At 41.2% G+C, this 23,287-nt stretch overlaps 1 long non-coding RNA gene across 2 annotated transcripts; it reads right to left on the bottom strand.

Annotated features, from left to right (window-relative positions):
- Positions 1 to 17,317: 17,317 nt before the first annotated feature.
- Positions 17,318 to 21,674, bottom strand: LOC117261930 (uncharacterized). Of its 2 annotated transcripts, XR_004502080.2 has the most exons (4): positions 21,604 to 21,674; positions 20,932 to 21,025; positions 20,587 to 20,674; positions 17,318 to 17,395 (listed from the first exon to the last, which is right to left on the bottom strand). It is a non-coding gene; the product is annotated as an uncharacterized LOC117261930 (long non-coding RNA). The 2 variants fall into 2 exon arrangements; XR_004502079.2 differs by lacking the exon at positions 17,318 to 17,395 and having other exon boundaries at positions 20,173 to 20,674.
- Between the last annotated feature and the right edge of the window lie 1,613 nt (positions 21,675 to 23,287).

Below are 23,287 nucleotides of genomic sequence, written 5' to 3'. Positions count from 1 at the left end.
CCTGCATTCACTCACGTGTGACCATGCCCTTCTAAAAAAAAAAATCTGTAATTGTATGTATTGTATGTAACTAATAAACATGCAAAAACACTTTAAATTGAAGCACGGTCAAGAGCATGTCAAACCAACAGGCAGCAACATAATCCTAACCCTAAAGAAATGTTGGCCAATTACACAAGAAGATGTTGGCTGATCAGAAGTCTGAAAAAAGCTGTTACCGGAAGGTCACCTGCAGCAGTGACCTCTGTAGCACAAACTGATGTCTCTCTTCCTCAGTATAGTGGAAAAATATCTGTACATTTATGTGCAAACATTTAAAAAGTCCTGTTCCTACCAGCACTACCTCTGCAACTGCATGAAATGTCACCTCATTTGTGACGTGTCAAAGGAGACATACTGACGTTACAAGCCAAAAACTCTTTTCCCTGTCTCTACATGTCAGCACTGACTGTGTTTACAAGGTCTTTAGTATCCCGGTTTTGAGGCTTATCCCGGCTTTGAGCATATCCAGGATATGATGTTTACATCGAACACAGAGAAACCCGGTTATTCATATCCCTGTATACATGATAAATACCAGTAACCCGTTTTCTGATCACTGCATCCTATCTGCGCAGGCATGTGTTACGTCTTTTACGTCTTTTGTTTACAACAGATTGAGCGGGAAATGTGATACATGTATTATATTTAGAAGTGAGACAAAAATGAGACCTCTGTGGCTTCTAGCGGGCTTAGCATTACTTAATACCCACGTCGCATTACAGCTATGGCTCATCCACTTCATTTTCAGCAATGGGAGGAGAGAGCGACGACAAATATTGAATACGTCACCATCTTTGATTCGGCTGTCACTACCACTACGCAGTACAAGGCAACAGTGGATGAAAATACGTAGCCGTGACTGGTGGGATAGGATCGTCCTCATGGAGTTTACAGATACAGAGTGGAGAGAAAACTTCCGAATGAGTAGGGCATCCTTCAGCCGGCTGTGTGACGTAGTTAAACTATTCATGAAACCAGAGGAAGCTGTAGTACACGCACCAGTCCCGCTACCTATGAGAGTGGCAATAGTTTTATACAAACTAGGTAGTTGCGGGGAGTATCGCTTAGTAGCCAACCAGTTTGGAGTTCACAAGAGTACAGTGAAAAAGTTTGTCTACATGTTCTGTCGCGGGATGGTGGACAGAGTCATAGGGCAGTTCATTAAAGTCCCCAGCCAAGAGGAAGCCTTCCAAATAGCTGAGCGCTTTCAAAGAGCCTACGGGCTTCCCCAAGTGATTGGCTGCATTGACGGAAGCCACATCCCCATCCTGCCCCCTACTGACGGCTATCGAGACTTCATCAATAGAAAAGGATGGGCTTCTTATGTGCTACAGGGTGTTGTAGATGACCAATACTGGTATGCCCCCCCACCCCTCTCTTATTATGACAGAAATAAAATAAATGAAATGAAAACATATAGCAAAGTTTGGCAACACACTTGTGACAGATAACTCAGATAGCCATCTAACAAAGCCCACTTTGTGATTCAGTTTTTGGAGTGTGAACTGCAGAGTGCCTGGCAGTGCAACTTGTGGAAGTTGATGGTCAGGGTGTGAATTACTTCATCATAGGCGACCCTGCTTATCCACTGCTGGAGTGGCTTATAAAGGGATATACACGCTATCCAGGACTAACCCCTGAGCAGGACTTTCAACGTTTATCTCAGTGCTGCCCGTACCTGTGTAGAAATTGCGTTTGGGAGACTAAAATCAAGGTGGAGAATTCTTTTAAAGAGAAGTGATCTGCACTACACATTTTCTCCTTACCTCATAGCAACATGCTGCGCCCTACACAACTTCTGTGATAAAGAGAAGGACCACGGCAACCCAAGATGGATGCATGAGGCAACAATTCTGGAGGAACAATTTCCTCAGCCTGCAGATCATCCTGTAAATGCTGTCAGTGCTGATGGTCAAGCAATTAGAGAGGCACTCAAAAATCATATGGTGACAAACTTTCCCCTTCGTCAAGGTGTGCATCCCTGAGCTGTTGTCGTGACAAGGAGCTGCTGACAATTGTTGTTGACAAACACTAGTATATTCCCCAGCAGTATCACATTTTATGAAGAAAATAATAATAATCAAAATGCCCTGTAAATAGTTCATCATTTTTATTAACAGTTGCCATTCATTAAATATCAAAAAATATTGGCCAGCTGGTTAACAATATAATAAACAAAACAATTTTAAAAAAAACCTAACAAAACCTGTCACAATGCTGTCCATAAAGTTAGAAAATATTACACAAAAGTGCAAATGACAGCAGCTTAGTCCTTAAAGTGCAAAATGTAAAAAAATGAACATTCAGAAACATTTTCTGAAACACTTTAAAGTTCAAAAAAAGAGTTTTCAGAGTTGTCCTCCATTGCTCCTCCTCTCCCCTGTTGAGAGGTGTCAGGTGCAGGATAATAAGATGGAGAGACTTCGTAATGCATATTATTAGGATTAGCATAGGGAAACGTTGGCTGAAAAGATGGTGGAATGTACGGGCCTCTCATGCCGCCAAGTAATGGTCTCAGCAGGGACTCCATGGAGCGGCTGCTTTGCTGCATCACTTCAGTGAGAAGTTGACGCTCCCGCTCGAAGCTCTCTCGCAGCTGACGCTCCATCCAGGTATTTTGGGCCTCCTGGAACCTTTCTAGGAAATCCTGCTGGCGGCCGAGGGTGTTGTTGAGCCTTCTGCGCCTTCTCCTGTCTGAACACAACAACACATGTAACAATTTCAGTAACGTGCTTTAAATATGGTTTGAATTGAGCAAGTTAGGTGTATTCTTCATGTGGCATCAGCCTTACTTGTTTATATGTAATGTACTAGTTTGTGAAATGTAATCTGCCACATGTAATTTGGATTCACCATTCATTACTTGTTGAGATAACTTGCATTTACTTAGGTGTGTGCCTCGTTCATAATACACTGATAAGTCACAACATGGTGATAAGTTGTTGTTAAATGTAGTTACAGCAAGCTGTGATGCTCTTTGTCTGTTCTGACAGCTCTCTATCATAACCAGTATGGCTTTTGTCAGTTACTCAGAACCTTACACTGACCGTTTTTACAAGTGAGTGAAGGGTCTGTTCTTGAAGTTGATGTGTTATGGGGTGTCTCTGGCAATGCTCAGTTCTTACCAAGGTGGTCCGAGAAGAACAATAGGTGAACATGTGACAGGATTATGGACACCCAAGGCTAACTGATACATGTGGGGAGCAAAGGCTAGTCTGATCAAACACAAGACATACTGAAGCACAAATAGACAAATAGCTGAAAAGATAAATACTTATTATGATAGAAAGCTGTCAGAACATGCATAGTGCAGTACAGCTTGCTGTAACAGTATTAAACAACAACATTAAAACAGTAAAATCATCTATTTAGTGACTGGATCTAATGTTAGGTCTGATCGTTGTATGTGTCTGTTTAATTTATGTGTTGGAACATACTGAGTTAGGTTAATAAAATTCATTATTCACCGCTTAAGAGAAAACCTAAATAAAGTGTTAAAAGACTAAAAAGACTACAGTAAAGATTATCTTGTGCGCCATAACTTGTGATACTTGTGTATACTTGTGTATGTCACCAGTTACCTTGTGTTGTGGACTCTTGGGAGGGTCTCTCACATGATGCATGAGTAGGGATCCCTTCAGCAGATGCAGGCAGGCTGTCAATATTTGCGGATGCAGCAGAATCCTCAGTGGCCTCAGCTGGTGCAGGGGTATTGGCTCTGCTTAAGTCCTCCTCTGCGTCATCATCCATATCTATGGAAAGAAATATTAGGAATGATAAATGTTTTGCATCTGCTTTTACTTGTTCACGTGTGAAAAATACAGTAAATATATAACGAATAGTGGCCAAAGTATGCGTAAAAGTACAACACCACACTGCGTGCAACACCACACTGAAAATACTTCACTAGTAAATGTTTTTGTTTTTTGTATTTTAAGAAAAACTTATTTGTTAAATGTATGTAGTTATAAGCAAAGTGTACTTCACTATCAGAAGTAAAAGTACTCATGCAGTAAAATGGTCCAAACTAGTTGTTTTTTTTTAACCTACCTCAATGTCCCTAGATTCATACTTAAACTGCACTAATGTGTATGCTGCTACACTTCACTACTGCAAACTGCTGTGTGCAAATCTGTATAAATAGTTTTGGGTACTTCAATCTAGAGTAAAGCTTGGATTTGTATAGTACAGTATTGTTGTCATGAGAGAATCATGTGTATCAAATAGTTCTTTTGAGCTTAAAAGGTAGGAAGATTCATTCAAGATAAGAAGATAAATGATTGTCACTAGACCTGAAGTGAATCAATAAGTGTAATCTTATCAGTGCTGCCTTATAGCTGTGAAGTAAAAAAGCACAACATTTCTCTCTGAGATGAGCAAGGAAAGTATAAATTAGCATTATGTTAAGTGGTAACATTAGCTAAATAACTCACCTGGGTATAAGTCATCTCCCTGTGGAGGCTCTGCTGCATTCGAGAAGCCGATGTCAACACCACTGCTGGCTGCTGTTGCCAGAGGACGGTGACCTAACATCTTGTCCAGTGTTTCGAAAAATTTGAAGGTTGCTGGATCAGAGCCACTTTTCTGGTTCTGGCGCTTGGCTAAGTAGTAGTGCTTCTTCAATATTTTCCACCGTGACCTAACTTGTTCAACGGTGCAAGGTGGAAAACCAGCGTCACGTAGCTTGTCCGCAACAGACTTGAATAGGTCGGCATTTCTGTGTCTTCTGCCGTCTAAACACTTAGTTATGTTGAGTTCTTTCATTACTTTCAGGCAAAATTCAGTCTCTTCGTCGCTCCAAAAATGGGAAGCTCTCATTGCCGCCATGTTTCTTCTTGTTTATCTGGTGCGTCACTCACTCTGGCGCCTGCGCACAAGGCGGACAGCCGTCAGAAACCGGGATAAGGCATATACATGCTCCAGTATCCCGGCTTCTATGAGAGTACTCCAGGTGACAAAACCGGGTTTCTTGAAACCGGAAAAAGGGCATAACCCAGTTTCTGAATTCGGGATATGGTGTTTACATGCACAAACACAAAAACGGGATACTTAAAAAACCCAATCAAAACCGGGATACTAAAGACCTTGTAAACACAGTCACTGAAAACTGAGTTTCTGAAACACCCTGGTTGGGGTTTTACAAAGGTTAATGTTTAGTGACCTAAAACAGTTTGTGTGTGGATGAAAGATTTTTAAGAAGTGTATGTATGGACTAGGCCTTAGTGAGGGTTTATAGCAGCAATGATGGTGTACATAGCATTGACTCGAATGAAAATACAGTATCTACATGTTTGCTGAAAACAGCAACCAAACAGATATGAACCTAGCTGGTGCTGTGATACCAAAACAATGAGCTGAAAGATGCTAAAATGCTCTGCAGAGATGAGAGAAACTGCGGGTCATATGTAACATCACACAGTAATTTTTTTCATTGACTGAAAAAAACATTGATTGGTGCAGCTTCAAGGAACTCATTCTATGAGACAGCCAATAAATCTAATTTATAAGGAGTGTTTTCAAGTGCTATAAATGACTGATTATCTGAATAGAGAGAGTGGTGGCCACACTTCACACTTTTGTTCCTTCCTGCAATTCAGATTCTGAGGAGATAAATCCTCGACACAGTACAATGGCCAGTATCTACTCTGAAGCTTTTTTACACTCCTCTGTTCTCTGTCTTACTTCATCAATTTCTCCCTTTGTGATTTCAACAGAGGCTCTTAAGCTGACAACTTAAATGTGTCTTGAGGAGGACAACAAATACCATTTAAAATGGCAGCCTCCATCACTGGGGACTGTCGGTCCTTGTCTGCTGTTAAAGCCTTTTGGGAAATTAACTGAACAGCCAGAGTTTTCAAAGGACATCCAGTGGACAACACCACCAGTGCTCTCTGAGTAAGTTAAAGGCTTATGTGTTTTCAGTCTCTGACAAAGCTACATTTAAATTCAAATTGGGAATGTTTTGGGTTGGTTTTAACAGGCAGGCTTTGATCGATTGCCATGATTTAAAGTGTCAGGGTCCCATAAGGCCAAAGCTTTGCTCTGTGAAGCAAAAGATTAACTTTTGTGACTGGATTTGAAAATGTAAATTAGCAGCCTGAACAATTAGCCCTGACAAATCCCCATTTACATTCAGTCACTTTATGCAAATTGGGCAGACTGGATAGCTACCTGATCTAAAAGAGAGCATAAAGAAGCATTCAAGATGGATTGAAACCCAACTGCTCAAACAACCTCCAGAGGTGGTTTTTGCCTAGGATAGGTATCTCTGAAGGGTCGTAATCTTTACACTGAGACAAATATTCATTGGTTAACTGTTGCACATGTTTATTATCCTGCTTCCTACTCAGGGTTAACATATGGAAGTGGTTGGATCTTTGCGTTGTTTCAGGCAAGCGCTGCAATTTACCCAGTTTTTCCTCTGGATGTTGATTTATTATGAAAAATTAATGCTAGTAATTTGTAGGATTGCTGCTTTATGGCTTCATTAATCATTTGCACTATTTACAGAAATCTTAGATAACTGAAGTAAAATAGATGCGAAGATAACTGTATTTCTGTGACTCAAAATCCAGTCATATATTGATTTATTCAGAGCTGAGATCCCATTCACTTCAAACATGCATAACCTCCTGATAGCACGGCCCATATCTTAATTTAACCTTTTAGAAGTCCCTCTTAATGGCCCCTTTTTCAGTGCAAACACGCAGTGCTGGCGAGCTAATGAGGCTGTTGTGTGAATGACAAAGCTAAACCTGTGGAGTGGCAGTGTCTCTTTCCATGCTTCATCAGTGTCATGTCAGCAGCAGCAGCGCCGCACTTCTCTGTGGCACAGCTGCACTAATTGTTTTGTCAACCAGGATTCCAGCAAAGCAAATTGAATCTGGGTGTCAGAGATGTTCTTGTTGTGCTTCTAGCAAGGCAGTTAAACACGAGCTAAATCTCTGTGTATACATTACTGAAAGATTTACTCTGACATAAAGTGAGAAGTCATTGGAAAAAAGTATGTGCAGTGGTCTCATTAATACTTGGTCCATGCTCAGAGACTGTTTAAGAAAGATGGAAGCATAGATGGCGCCTATTCATTCTAATGGCATTGCTCATCTGGTGCATACAGTATAAAAAGTGGGATGAAATAGAGACATGTCGCCCATATTTATATAGTCTATGGTTTACGCTTGTTTTTTAAATAAAAACAAATATCTGCAACAGAGCAAAACTTTGCAGGTAATCGATGCAATCCACCATCTTTCTACTACTGTTTACTAACATTGTGCATTGCGCAGTGATGACTTATCCTTTATTACAATGGTTCCAATCTAAACTGGTGAAAACACGGGTCAGTTCACTTGATAGCACAGAGGTTACTAGAGTCCTGAAATTAATCAGTTCAATAACCAGAGCTAATTTGGTAGAAAAGGGGTATCAGTCATCAAAACTTTGATTGATGACTGATGTAGAAACCAGATAAATATCTGATTATATTATGGGATCAGCATATCTCGTTTATAACTATGTAGACCACAGATATTGGCCTGGAGTTTAATTTAGGGAAAATAACCACATGTTAAATCATAAATCAAGTACTGGTCAGAAAAAGGATCAGCTAAATATTTTGGTCAAATCAATCCTTTGTATTAAAGCAACACTGACCTTTCTGGAAATTTTACACTTTTCTTTGTTTAGGTTAAAATGCTATTAATAAGCTGATGGCACACTAAAATGTAAGTGAATTCCACCAGAGATAAAAACTCATAATTATACCATTCTCATATGGTTCTATGAAAACTCTGACCAATCACTGCATTCAGACCAAATGCAATGATTGGCCGAGTGTCCTGTCTGTCTTCCTCACGTGGAGGCCTCCGACTGACGTAACTGCTTGCGTAACTTGCTTGTTGCCAGTCACCAGTACAATCTCACGTTAGCGTTTACGTTATTTTATAAAACGCATCAGTCATCACTGACCCCAGATAAGTTTCAAAACACCAGCGTTGCGTTTGACTTTGCAGGTAACGTTATGTTTAGTTAGCTTCTTATATAACATTATATGACAACGCAGCATCCAGTTGCTAATGGCTAAAGTTAGCCTACTGTTGCGTATCCTCTGAAACATTAACATTATCTTCCTTGTGCGTTTCCACTTACTTGTAATGTTAACGCTATTATCTAATGTTAGCACTGTAACTTTATTCTAAAACTCATCAGTCATCACTGACTCCGTTTGAGTTTTAAAACTCCAGGGTTGTGTTTGACTGTCTTGGTTGTAATATTACACTCGCTCTCCTCTTCCCTGTATCTAACGTCACCTTGCCGCCTATGTCTATCATAAGGCCCGTTTCCACCGCAGGAATTAATTTTACGGGGCCGGGGCCGTTGGTGCATGTCTCCACCGCAGGAACCACGTCCGAAGGACAGAGTTCCGGAACTTTTACGGGGGCTAAACAAGTCCCTGCCTCGGAGTAGGTACTCAGAACGGCCCCGAAAGACTCCTGGCTGGGGCTTGGGGATTACTTGGTGCTGATTGGATATACTCAAGGGGGGATGTGACGACAAGAGAAAGCAACAAAATAGCCGGCATTTTTAAAACTCAGCAGACGAGGGTTAGCTCGTTCATATAGCTTTCGCCGCCATGTAAGAAAAACTCACTAAATGGCCCGTGAAAAAAATATTCTTTCCAGCGGATATCTTAGTTACAACATGATTGAGCTAGCAAAGCAGTTTTGTGTTGATATGTGTGGTATTTATTCAGTTTTGGGAAATCACGATGTCTAGAAAGCATCAGCTAACAGCAGCATCAAAGCTAACATCAGGATGTCATCTGTTAAAAGCCTCCCGTTGTCGGATACGACACGAAACTACTCCAGTTAGCTCAATCATGTTGTAACTAAGACATCCACTGGAAAAAATATTTTTTTCACAGGCCATTTAGTGAGTTATTACAGACACTGCTATCGGCTAACGGCGTCCCTACGTCGCCCCGGTCAAAATGGTCGCGCAACGATTATGTCACATCCAGAGGCAGCCCGTAACTTTACAGGAACCTTCCTCGTACTCCACTCAGTGGAGACACGGTGGTTGAGAGGGGCGAACGAGAGGACGTTCCTGTAGTAGTTCCTGCCCCCCAAATAGTACCAGGAACTTCTTCAGTGGAAACGGGCCTATAGTCGTAATGAGGACGTAATGGAGGAAGGGGGAGTAGGCCTTTGGAGGGAGGTGGAGTTGCAGGAGGAGGGGGATGGGACTTTGGAGGGAGGTGGAGTTGCAGGAGGAGGGGGATGGGACTTTGGAGGGAGGTGGAGTTGCTGTGTGAAATGCAAGAAAGGTAAGAGTTGTTTCAATGGTTTGAAACTGAACAAACTGTAACTTTAAACTACATGCTTATGTCATTCGTAATATTATCCCTCTGCCCCGTGTCAAAACTACCTATGACACACACTGGACCTGATAAAGATATTAATCAATACGGGCAGCTCAACACTGCCAGGTGCTAAAATGTTTGTCTTGTTAAGCACTTTATGGTCAACACATTTTTAGAACAAAAGCTTTCTGGAGTTTTAGTACACACCTTTTTACGAGCAAGTTCCCCACAAAAAACATTTCAGCTATGAAGACTGCTCCCTCCCTCCAAACACAAAGAGCTCAAAACAAATAAATATTGTTCTTTCATCACTATAAATCACATCTAAATGTTTCTCAGAGGAGCTTAACTCGTCTCTGACTATTTCATGTTAACTATAGTCCACCTTCACAGAGATGGGAGGGAGACTTGTGTGGGGGGAAAAAGTTCTGATCATATTAATGCAGGTCTCAGTGGTTGCTGATAGAGGTCACTGAAGGTCACACATTACATAATGCCCCTCCAGGTTAAAGTGTATTAAATTAAAAAGGCTGAAAACTTGTTTCACCCTTGGGTATGTTTGGTTTAAACTTTACACCAGTGTGCACATTACACTGTGTGGTGTAATGAAATTGCCTCAGTCGTTGGAACGGTGTTCATACTCCATATCTGCCAAAGCACACAAGGGAGATCATTAAAATTGAGAAGAGATGGAGTCCCATTTGCCAGCCACCTTACCAAACTCTGAGACCGTCTATTAGTTTGGCACAGCAGTCCTATCTCTGTTTATTGCTTTATGTAAACACAAATGTCAGTAACTATGAGCTTTGACACAAACAGAGAACTCTCAGTGGCATGAACTACCATTCTTTTCATGCCACGGCTCGTGTGAAAGGCGCCTCAGTCCAGCATTATGCAGACGCTCTAATGAACTCGCTTATAAACTGGTATTTCAGTAACATTTCTGTTCCCAGAAATGTGAGTGCGTTTAAGTCTGAGTTTGAGTCTTTAAAACCAAAGACAAGGTCAGCGTGTGGACGTGGTGTCATTAAAAAGTTTTCAGTTCATACATGGCCACATGAGGTGAGGGTAAGATTCAATGAAATTTTCACTACTCATTTCTAAAACCACCTGAATTAGGTCAACTAAATTGAACTCCCCAAGTGTGAGTCATAGCTCGCCCTCTGGAGTGAATGTACCCAGACTGTGGAAGATGACCTTTGAGTCATTCAAATCATTTACAGATATTGAGTCTATGCAGGAAGACCGGCCCTTTTGTGCTGCTAATGTCTAAATCACAAAGCTCAAACTGGAGTTTCAGGCTCCGTACTTTAACCAAATCCACCTCTATTCAGTTAATTCAGCAGTGCAGCCACAGGAAAGACTTTTCAGTCAGGTGAGGATGACCTGAGCAGCACTTTGCAGACAGGAATGAAGTGGTACGGTTAACTTTTAATACTACAGTGAATTTCTGTGCACAAAAGGTTGTCTTGACCCTGCATGAAAAAAAAAATTCTTTGTGGTATGCTGATCTCACAAATACATCCATCCATTCTTTGTCTGCTGGTTTTGGGGAAGTTCTGAGTTTAATATTCAAGATGTATTTCTTTTTCATTATTGCACCAAAATTCCCTGTTTAAAGCATACCTCTTATCTGTGTTTCTAATCTTTAAATTGCTGCTCACATCTCACATTTGTTAAACTTTTAAAAGAGGTCTGGTGTTGTGCCCAATGATGACTGTTTCAGCCAGTTGGAGGAAAAGACGACAAGTAAGAGCTTAGCAGGCAGGACAATAAGGATGTTGTCCGCCAGCATAGCTCAACAAGTGTGGGTGAGATCAATGTAATTGGCTCACAAAAATAAACAACTAAATGGACATATTTCTTCAAACAGTGTGAAAAACAATATGTTAACTGCTCCTAGCAACTAGGGACAGGCATGAGTAGTCGAGTACTCTTTTGGACAACATGTTCAACATAGAATACTCACCGCTGCCCCTCCCGCATGTGAGCACAAGGTACATATATATTTTTTTACTATGTATTAACTTTTAATTTTTTGTTTAATAGGCTAAGTGAAGCCTGGTTTTTCAAAAAATGAATTTCAAATAGCACTTGTTTCCTGTTGTTGGCCAATTTACGACCCTATTCTTACATGAGATGATTTTTTTGCAAGTACTAAAGCACTTTATAATAATTTAATACAAGTGCTTGAATAGGGAAGTTACTAAAAATGCTCATCCCTTCTAGCAACCACTACCACAGAATCTATACCAACAGGAAACTGAGACAGAAATTGCAACACAAATGTCTGCGTACCAGCATGTTCTTGGCCCCCTCCTCTGAAAACAAGGTATGAACTGAAGGGTGGGTCAAAACTCAAGGTCTGACCGGTAGTAGTATAATCATGTGTTTTCTTGCAATTCAGCATGAAATATTTTCTTCACTAAATTATATTAAAAAAATAAATCTCTGGGCAGCTTGACAATGCGTAGCATTTCAACATACCTTTGCATTTAGCACGCAGGTTAAGTTTCATAGCAATAATCCATTAGTCCAATTCATCCCGCCACATCAGTTCCTATAAGGTCAGACACTGGAAACTCTGCCTGTCTACATCCCTCTTAAGTCCCAGAGCATCACTAAAGCTCAGATATAAATCACTGTGGTCCAGGGGTCACAGTCACTGCTCTCTGCTGCACTCACTGGAGATAACTGATGGGCACCATGACTCTGAAGACACAGGGGAAAAATCAAATGTAATTAAGTCTTGCCTGTGGATCAATGAAGTCTATTTGGTGTCCTGAGAGCACTATTATTGTTTGCCAAATTGTGTTCTTCTATATCCAAACATGATAATGCCTTTGGCAATGATAATGACATTCTCAAATGGTCTACGGACAGCTGCACTGTATTCTACTGAAAGGATTTTTCCCCTGTTGACTCCGTATTGATCCAGCTGTTAAAATGAATACTATGAAACCACTGTATGTCTGTGCACTCTTATGATGTGCATTCTCTTCATGTGGCTGTAATAGGCCATATTTAGGTCTGCAGAGATCTTCTCTTACATGTATCACTTGTATTCTCTGGATATATTTTTTGCCAGCATCTATGATATGTAGGGTTGAGTTCCACTACTGCATTTTTACTAGCTGGAAAACATCACAACGGCTGGTACTGTTCATCACCTTGTGAGTCTGTGTGTGCGTTTTCATGGCAAAACATAGTCCTGGAGACATTTTTGATCTTTGCCAGGTGTTTATATGTGTCTGTTTGTCTGTCTGTGGACAGATTTTATCAGCTCAATAGTGTCACAACCATGCAAGATGCAGTTATAAAACTTTACAGGTGTGATGTTGAGATTAAAATGAAGGCCAGTATTGAAGATGGTTGTGCTCCAAGCAGGTGGGCTGGAAGTAGGGTGTAGGAGGTGGGGAAGGAGCCATTGCCTCCCCCCACTTTATGGCCCTGGCCCACATTTGTTTTCAGTCACCGATCACTGTATCGCAGCTGGCGTAATCCCATCACAAAATGGTCTCTAGTCCATTTTGGATCTGATTTGCACATGGCAAAATAACCGGGATTCACAAAACTCAGCTCCGACCCTAGTAAACTTATTTCAATATTCATTCATTCATTCATTTTCTGTAATCGCTTATCCTGTTGGGGGTCGCAGGGGGGCTGGAGGCGAGAAGTAGGGTACAACCTGGACAGGTCACCAGACTATCACAGGGCTGACACATAGAGACAGACAACCATTCACGCTCACATTCACACCTATGGCCAATTAAGAGTCACCAATTAACTTAACCTGCATGTCTTTGGATTGTGGGAGGAAGCCGGAGTACCTGGAGAAAACTTACGCTGACAAGGGAAGAATATGCAAACTCAACACAGGAGGGCTCCCCCACCACAGGGTTTGAACCCCCCAACCAAGGTTCAAACCAGAAACCCTTGCTCTGGCGACAATGCTAACCACTGCACCACCATGCCCATATATTTATATACTTGTATGCATTATGAAAAAAATTATGGATAAAACATTCAGGCAGGAAGCTTCTCATCTGATTCAGATTTGATAAATGAGTTAAGTACCGGATTTAAGTACCTATGGTATCAAACATTGACCGTATACAAAATGTGGACTTCCAAAAGGGGCTAAATATTTATTAATATGGTCCAAAGAAGTGCCATTCTTACCATAAATGATAACTGAAAGGCACATTTTACAAACTACCTTAACTTGTTTTCCACAAAACTAAACTAGATTGATCAGTTTAGGAGTTTAGAGACTTATAAATATTCTTGTTGAATTATTCAATTTTCATCAAAATCAAAAACTATGTATTGCTATAAAGTCAGTTTGACAGTACATAATAATACACCAACAGATCTGGCAGACAGCTGTGGATTCATTTCACTGCATACCTCTACATGATAGCGGTATGATTTGTCACTCCCAGTTGTTATTCACACATCAGCGTATTACCCCGAACTTTTGGTGCTCCCTCGGATCAAAGGGCAATCGACATTAAACAACTTTCTTAAATTAGGCCAGCTTGACTTTGTTGGCAGGTTGTCAGCAAAGGTCAAGCTATTCCTCTCTTAAATGTGAAGCGGGGAAGAATTGGCAGGTATTAACATATTAATAAGGTGCTGTTCTCCATATAAATAGGCCTGGTGGATAGCTTAATTCTCTCACCAGTTAAAGGTCGGCCACAGTGCAACTTGTCTGGGTAACATGAAACAGAAAGAATACCAAACAGGCTGAAGGAACGCAATGTTCTGACATCCTCTGAAATGTTTTTCACTCTTGTATTTTTATAGATTTTTTTGAAGTACATCAAGAGTACTTGGTGAAATAGTATGGTATGCTGAAGAATCTCTAAATAATTGCTTATTATGTTCAACGAGACTTCCACATAAAATTCAAGATATCCCACGTGTCATTTATTTACATACCCGTGGCACATTCCCTGGTCTGAGTGGTTTTTCATGCCCTGCTTCCATGGAAGCTGAAGCATGAAATAAATTTTGCATGAGCTGAAGCTAATCCGCAGCGGGCTGATTAGGTGCTAAAAAGGGAGTAATTCACCAGATAATGAATACAGCTTGATAAAAATGTTCTGCAAATGTCAATGATGACGCATAATCCCTCAATAACTGTCACATTTCTTTTTTTCTTCTCCTTTTCCCCCCGTGGCTTTAAAGTCTCCTCCCTGTAATTCACAGAGAAAGCAGTGTGGTGAATGATGCCGGTTATATAGATACAAATATGTGTGGAAAAACACATTCATCCTGCGACAAACAGCCTTTAGACATCGGCGGCAATCTCCCATCAATCTGCCACAAAGTAAAAGGAGTGACAAGTGTTTTTCAATCTTTACCGACGTGCAGTCACAGGTTTCACAAACAGCTCGACATCTGTCATTCACAGTAAGGTAGCAGTGTTCATGTTCCCCCTTTTTATGGTGGTTTATAATAGCTGTCCTCACAGTTCAAGAATAACGAAGCACAAGAGGCAGGGTGTCCTTACATGTAGCTCTGAACAAAGATGGATTTCTAGCATTTTAAAAGAAAAGGACAAAAGAGAGAGAAGCTCAGGAGAAGGATGCTCTCAGTTGGCTGAGAAAAGGTCCAGGTTACACTGTTATCGTTCCAAACACACTTGGACACACCAAGCAACGGTGATTGTGCCCATTGTCTGCTGGAGGCGAGGCACTCAGGTGACATTATGACAGTAGCTATTGTGTGCCAGTGCTGGGATGGGTACTTTATAATGGAAAGGCAAAGCAGCGGCAGCCTGTGGCTTTGCAGAGCTGTCAACGCACTCCGTCGGTATGCATTGGCAGGGCAGATGTGACATTTAGCTGGCCGTTGCCCTGCTGGTCCCTCCTTTGAGCTGGAAGAGGAGATAACGACATGGCTCACTCTCCTAGTCAGAGGGGTGCACTGTGTACCAATGCCACACGTGACCTTTCACATTTATGTCACACCATTTGTCACTCTCATTTATCACGAGCTCACCTTGATGTGTTTCCCTGCTTTTCTGTGGCAGCAATCCTCCATCTCCATGCTGAAGCTGGGAATCGATATTGAAATGTCAGCTTCTGCATTCTTGTCTGTGTGTGTCTGCGTGTGTGTGTGCTTCAGTATTGTGATGGGAGTAGAATTTTAATCAGCGGTTCATAATTAAACAAAGAATTCCATAACAAAGGCAGATAACGTGGTCTTGGGATTCACTGAGAATGAGAGAGAAAATGAAAACATCTCTCATTATCCTTGAATGTGGTACATCTGTATGAACAAGAAAATGACTGAACCTTGTGTAGCTACATGTAAAAGGAAAGTGGGCGCTGCTTGAGAGCTGAATGTAATACATGCTTGTCTTTGTGGGTGTTATGTCAGCTAATTGACAGGGTCATTTAATGAGAAAATTAGTGGCTTGATTTTTTAAATTAGATTTTATAACAAAGTGATGTGGCTGTTTAATCCGGTGATATTCATGCTGTTGTATTAGTGTGAAGGTTACACCCATAGAATAGAATGAATACAACAGACATGAATTGTTTTCCATGGTCAGTTGATTAATACAAAAGAAAATGGCGATTGTTTTTAGTTGTTATGGAGTGTGTCACACTCACTAACGTTAGTTTGGGAACTCTGTTTGGCCTCTTCTTACTCCTATTTTTCTTATTAAAGCAGAAAAGAGCAACAGCACACCAATTCTCTTTTTCACCAAACTAAGACTAGCGTAATTGCCTTCTTACTTCATAGTAAAATACACTTCATTCAATCTCAACAGAAACAAATTAAAACCCAGCAATCCCCCACTCTCGTTTGGTTGAAATAAGCCCCCAATTCGCAGAGTTAGATGTGAAAATATGCTGATCTGCACGCTGTTTCTCTCTGCTTTTCAGCTGTCTGTTGAGCAGCGACTCTCACTTGTTCTTTGGAGGCAGCTACATTAACGTTACACCATGTTTCAACCATGCAATTAATGGCAACATAAAAAAGGGAAAAGTTACAGATTTAAAAGTAACAGTTGCTCATTGGAAAGCGTACTACTCCACTGCTCCTTAGTTGTTACTGCACAACCTCAGTAAGTTTACGACTTGTCAGTAAGTTTACGACTTGCCTCCCCTGGTGGCTGGCTGTAGTAAAGATCCTAAACCCCACCCACTCCATGTTAGCAGATGAAACATGGCCATACTGACACATCAAAGTACACGTTAAATATTTTTTTCCTAAAGATGTTTTCTGTCATTTTAGGTAGTTCTTATCACACTGATGTATCCTCAAGTGGTCATCTTTCAGATAGGTTTGGTTTTAACTAGTTATTTGATGCTATAAAAATAGGTGGGACATCATGATTGACATCTGTGTGAGCCAATCTGTGTGCTCGCAATCAGTGGTGCTGGTAGTGATTGATTGGAGGGTTGTATGGGCAGTAACTCGATACCACAGAGATCATTTCTGTGAAGACTGGCTCCAAATGAAGTCACCAGCACAAGATGGCAACGGCCTTATCTGAGATGTTTTGGCTTCATTTTTGCACAGAAGGAGAAAGTGGAAACATGTCTCCATCTTTAGATGCAGTAGCTGCGTCCCAATTCAGGGTCTGCATCCTTCGGAGGACCCGGCCTACGCAGCCTCCGAAGGATGATCCTTCGGAGGCACCTCCGAAGGACAGGTCACGTTGATAAATGGGACAGTCTAGCCTACGGAGCATTTCGGGGTTGCGTCACGACGTCATGACTCCTGCTGCCCAAGCCCGGGAAAGACGAAAAACATAACAGACAACTTAAGAGACGACACAGAAACATAACAGACAGACAACTTAACAAACGACACGGAAACATAACGGACAGACGACACAAAAACATAACAGACGATGGAGCCAGAGGTTTTGATTTTGTTTTTTTTAATATATTTTTTGTTGGAGGAAGAGGAGAGGCGGCTCCGGCGACAGCGACACCGGCGGCTCGTTTATCTCCGGCTGGGAGAGAGCTGTGGGGAGGTAACGTTAAACCTGTTATTTTAACCCACATTAATGTTCATACATAGCTAGCGTAGTTCGAGGTAATTAATATACCCGTTAATAAACGATACCGTTAAGTGACAAACGCTACATAACATTATATATATATATGTGGTTCATGTCATTTAACCATTACACTTGATACAGATTTCGTACAGGTGCTTAAAATCTTTGAAAATGTTGAAATTTTAATGCTGTGTTTTCAAGGTCTGAAAAGTGCTTGAATTTTAGTTTAAATGCTTAAAAGGGCTTATAAAGTGCTTGAATTGAATAGTAAAATGTGTACGAACCCTGTAAATAACCCTGACTTAATTCAGTATTAAAATGTGTCATTAAACATCAAAACCATATTGAGAAGCCAAAGTGGATAGATGGACAAATAAAGCATTATTGATCTAAGGTATAACATTAACTAGCATTGTCTTATTAACTAAAATTAAATAGCTATTGTTGCTTTAATCATTTATGTTCTCCTGTTCTTACCCTCCTTTCCCCATCCAGACGAGACCGATGTACTGCCGCATCAATATGAATGCTCCAGTTCTCCAAATATTTTTTGATGATCATGACACCAGGCGAGATTTCAGGCTGAGCAGAGAGTCCCTGGCGGTGCTGCTGGACCTTCTCCACCAGGAAAGACGACACGGATGGGGTGCCACAATAGAGACCTTGGTCTTTCTCTTCTGGCTGGCGAGTGGGACATCATACAGGGTGGTCTCAAGGGCGTTTGGGATGCCTCGCTCCACTGTTCACCACATCATTCATCGAGTTACTGAGGAGGTGGTGGCCATTCGCCACAGGGTTATCTACCTCCCCAAGACCGCTGACGACCTGGCGGCAGTAACTCAAGGGTTTGCAGGGCTGGCAAGACACAGAGCTTTTCTAAAAGCTGCTGGAGCAATCGACGGCTGCCATGTCAGGATCAAGCCACCAAGCGGCCCTGATGGTCAATGCTATAGGAATCGCAAACTATTTGCATCTATAATTCTGCAAGCACTTTGTGACCATCAGGGCCGCTTCATCGACACGTACGTGGGCTGGCCGGGGTCGGTGCACGACTCCAGGGTACTCCGGCACAGCCCACTGTACAGGCGTGCCATCTACCCTCCTCCAGGGTACTTCATCTTGGCAGACGGTGGGTACCCGTGCCTCCAACATCCACTCCCCCTCATCACTCCCTACAAGCAGCCGGTACAAGGTGTGGGAGCCCAGCGCTTCAACAGCCATCATTCCAGGGCACGCTCCATCATAGAGCGTGCCTTTGGGATGATGAAGACGAGGTTTAGGGCCATCTTCCTCCAAGTGCTGGAGGTGCACCACACCTTTGTGCCTCAGGTATGTCATGACACAACAGAATTATTGTTAAATGGTGAATACCAGTACATTAATTAAAATTAAATTACATTTACATTAAATTAATCTTTTTTTTTTTCTTCTTTTCTCCAGGTCATAACAGCATGTGCCGTCCTGCACAACATCTGCCTGGGTGCTGGTGACATCATGGCCCCAGAGGATGAAGTGCAGGACGACATGCCGGAGGATGAGGGGGAGAACGGGTTGGAGGCAGTCAGTGGTGCTCCATGGCGGAACCAGCTGTCTGCAGAGGTGTCTGCCCTGGAGGAGGGTGTCCTCGACCATGATTACCTTTAGAGGGCAAGTAAAATAATTTTAAAGCTATTCCTATTTAAAGTGTTTTGTAAAGTTTTGTTTGTTGAGGTAGTTTGTGGTGGGTTTAAAAAGTTGTGCAGTAGTATTTTGTGTGTTTTATTCTTGCCTCTCTTTTAAACATTTTTAGTGACATGGCAGCCGTCGATTGCGTCAGCCCTGCAAACCCCGTTGATGGACGATGTGGTGGACAGTGGAGACATGCATCCCCCACCCCTGACATGATGTCCCACTCACAGCCAGAAGACTCCAGGGTCTTTATTGTGGCATCCCATCCAGTCCAGCAGCACCACCAGGGACTCCTGCTCAGCCAATAATTAAACTGTATATATGTTCTCTATAAATAGTAATTTCTGATCTTTTGTAAATAGTTGTACATGTTAAGAATACCCAATAGTTATAGTTATAAATGTTCATATTGTATCTTTGTAAATATTTGTTAATCACAGAAAAAATAAATTACTTGTGTTGTCACTGAAAAGGAGTTCAAAAGTTTACTTTAGTTGTAAATAAGAAATGGAACAGATAATGTAACAAGGTTATAAGATTTTAATTTAACTATATACAATATTTAGAACAGAAAATGGAACAAGGTTACAAGATTTTAATTTAGAACTATATACAATATTTTTAATTAACACTTTAAATAAGAAACACAGAACTTAATCGAACAGAGAAAAAAAACATCCAAAAAAAAAAAATCACTGTCTGTCAACCATCCTCTCCAATAAGCTGAAAAGTCTCTCCATCCTCTCTCTGCTCTCTCTTTCTCTCCTCTCCTCTGCCTCCCTCTGCAACCTCATGTCTTCCCTGATCAGGTCTATAATTTCATTATCTCTTCCCCTTCTTCTCTTTCTTTTGCCTGTTGTTGCTGGCCCTGGCTGCCTTTCCTCATCCTCCTCCTCCTCCTCCTCCTCCTCCTCCCCCTGCTGCTGCTGCTCACCCACTGCAGCACTTGGCCCTGGTGTGTCCTCAGGGATGGAGGCAATTAGGACAGGAGGTGCCATCGAAGGCCTCTGTCCTATAACCTCATCCATGAGGACAAACCAGGGCCATGTGGCAGCAGTGGGCTTCCCGCTGACCCCCTGTCCTGTCCCTGGATCTTTGCATTCCTAAGGGAGAGGAAATGAATCACAACAGCAGCAGTTTTCTTTAAAGTATTTATTTAAAAAGTCTTGAAAAAGGAGTGTTTCATGGACTCAAAAAGAAATATGTTTGAGGTGCTCTTTGCAATGCAATTCATGTAGTGATAAAGAAACGAAGAAAAGAGAACGAAGAAAATTAATTTGTTTGACTTCCTGATGAAGGCTTGATGCTGAAACGCGTCGAAGGACTGTGGTTTTAAGGTTTATATGACCATGCCACGAGAATAAAGGCATTTTAACAACTTTGGGAGGGTGCCTTGGAGGTTTTTTCTACGTTTCTTTATCAAAGTATTTATTAACTTAGGTAAAACAAATGTAGTTTCCATATCATTATCCAAACCTGCACATACTTTGTATTTTTTTTTTAAGTTGTCCCACTTTTTTTTGGCCTGCTGGGGCTCCACCTTTCCCTCCAGGCCCATTTTTTGCAGGATTGTTCTAAACAAGAGAGAAACATGACAAAAGGCAAACACAAAAAAAATCACATTGTCACAGATATGTAAAGATTCACAAAAAGTGACATCAGGACAGACATAAAATTCCCACCCCGACCCAAAAACAACATTCACTTAATGTGATCTAAAGATTATATTTTTTCTTTGTACAGGATTTGGGTTCATTTTAAATTAAGTAACTGTTACATACAAGTATGTATAGAGTACAAATGGGCTATTTATTTATGCCTTAACAGTTACCTCCATCCAAGTGTGGCAGTGTTTTTGGCCCCCGTAAACAGATGGTCGTTTTGACCACGGAGTTTAATGAACTCTTCCGTTTGCTCCTTGCTCCCTACAACAAAATGACATGTAAAGCATATTTTCAGTTATGTCAACAGGAAGATTTGATTGTTCGATATAATAACGATAATAACAATAATAATGCTCCTCAAGTTAGCTATGCATTCAATCCAAACGTTCACAGTTTTACAGCCTAGAAATAAACCCACCGTTAACATTATTTGTTCAGCTGCACTCAGCTTTGGGCGCAGGAGAGATGCGCCCCGACAGCTCCTATCTCTTGTAATTAAGAGGAGCTAACTGCACATGTACAACTTACAACGACAACAAATTAACCTGATGTGAGGTATACACAGCCAACAACATCTCCACAGTTACAATAAGATATAAGTCACCATCCGAGCTTGTAACATTTCAAAGTGAAGGGTTTTTAGGCTTTACCGTTACTTTTAAAGGCTAAGCTCCTCGTATCAACAGGTTAACGTTAGCCAAGCTAACGTTACATCGCGGAGCTGGCTCTACATTCCGGTGGCTACGTGTTAGCGTTACTAACGTCAGGTATTTTAACAGCCATTTACAGGTTTTAATGCCCCTTGAACTTCTGGCGTTAAGTAAAAATCCGTTACTTACATTTAAAAGTATATTCCGTGCCGGTGCCGGTGCCGCTGCCGCTGCTCAAGCTTGCCGCCATTGTAAAAAGATCCGGGTTGAACAAAGGCGCGCAAAGGATCTTGGGATATGGGAGGCCACGAAGGATAGTCGCGGTGCATCCTCCGAATGAAGGGAAAAGGAGGGCGTATTCGTCGGCTGCATTTGGAGGAGCCTTCGAATTTGAATGAATTGGGACAGCCTTCGCGCAGCGTTGTGACGTAAGGGGCCTTCAAATTCGCCCTTCGAAGGATGCAGACCCTGAATTGGGACACAGCTAGTATTTGATACAGAGGGTTACAGGAAGTTAGCCTGTTACAACAGTTGCAATGGCAACAGTACACAAGAAAATGGCTGCTGCTCTGACCAGCCTGCTAAGTTGATTTGAATGGGAATGTCTGTTCTACTGTTTTCTGTGGTTACTCTGCTGTTGATTCTTACATGTAGAGGTGTAACAGTACATAAATCTCCCATTCATTTGGTACAGGCTATTTGGTTCAGTGTGTGACTTTTTTGCTTCTTTTTACCCAATAAAATTAGCTTAAAACAAAAATATTTATGTCTAAATAAAATTCTGGAGTATGACAGCTCCTATGACAATTTGTCGTCTGTTACATAAATCAGGCTAGTCAGGTTAAAGGTCCAGTGTGTAGGATTTAGGGGGATTTAGTGGCAGCTAGCGGTGAGGATTACAGATTACAACCAGCTAAAACTTCTCCGGGTTAGAGTTCCTTCAGTTTTCGTTGTTCAGGAGGATACCATAAGCAGATTTATCAACAGAGGTTTCTTCCTCTCCAAAACAAATGCACCCAGTGATTTAAACCAATAAAAACACAAAATTAAGCAGTTTCACATTTTAAAAAAAATCAGCATTTTATCAATGCTGCTCCTCATGGAGGGGCTGCTAACTGCAGTGCTAATGCTAATTAAGTGAATGGCCCTATCAAGAGCCAGTGTTTGGTTTGTCTGCTCTCGGCTACTGTAGAAACATGGCGGTGCAACATGGTGACCTCCATATACGAGGACCTGCTCCCTATGTAGATGTACATGGCTCATTCTAAGGTAACAAAACATATCTATCATTAGTCTCAAGTGATAATAAACTAAAGAAGACGCACTTATTATACTACATAACATCTCTGCCCATATATCCCCCTAAATTATACACACTGAACCTTTAACTCTTTTATTTAAGTTAATTATAAAAATTATAAACACGTATTTATGATATTTAGATTTGCATTTCATTTAATTTAGTTTTGAGAACATAAAAGTTGGAGTCTTTTGTAATAATGACAGGCTATTAATGACATATTAAAAGTTGTGTTTGTGTTTTATCATTGACAATATACAAATGTTTAATTACATAAATGTTGCAGTAAGAATTATAGCCAATGATCCACCTTTCAATGCACCAAAAACACAGCCATCAGCGACGCAAAACTGAGGTATGCATCAAAACATGGAATTTGTATACCGTTACACTACCACTGACATGTCCCTGTGTTCATTTGATGATTAAACATACAATAATCTCATATATTTTCTCCCAGTTTTAACATTTATCACCCATGTAAAACATTAAATTATATTAAAGGTTAATCTGTACCACTAGTGATTTGGAAACAAACAGGAGGATATTGTGGCCCACTTCATTTGTTTTTCG

Source organism: Epinephelus lanceolatus, chromosome 5, assembly GCF_041903045.1.
Source record: "Epinephelus lanceolatus isolate andai-2023 chromosome 5, ASM4190304v1, whole genome shotgun sequence".
NCBI classification, from domain to species: Eukaryota; Metazoa; Chordata; class Actinopteri; order Perciformes; family Serranidae; genus Epinephelus; species Epinephelus lanceolatus.
The sequence above is the reverse complement of the archived record's forward strand: the minus strand, read 5'-3'. Positions and strand labels throughout refer to the sequence as shown.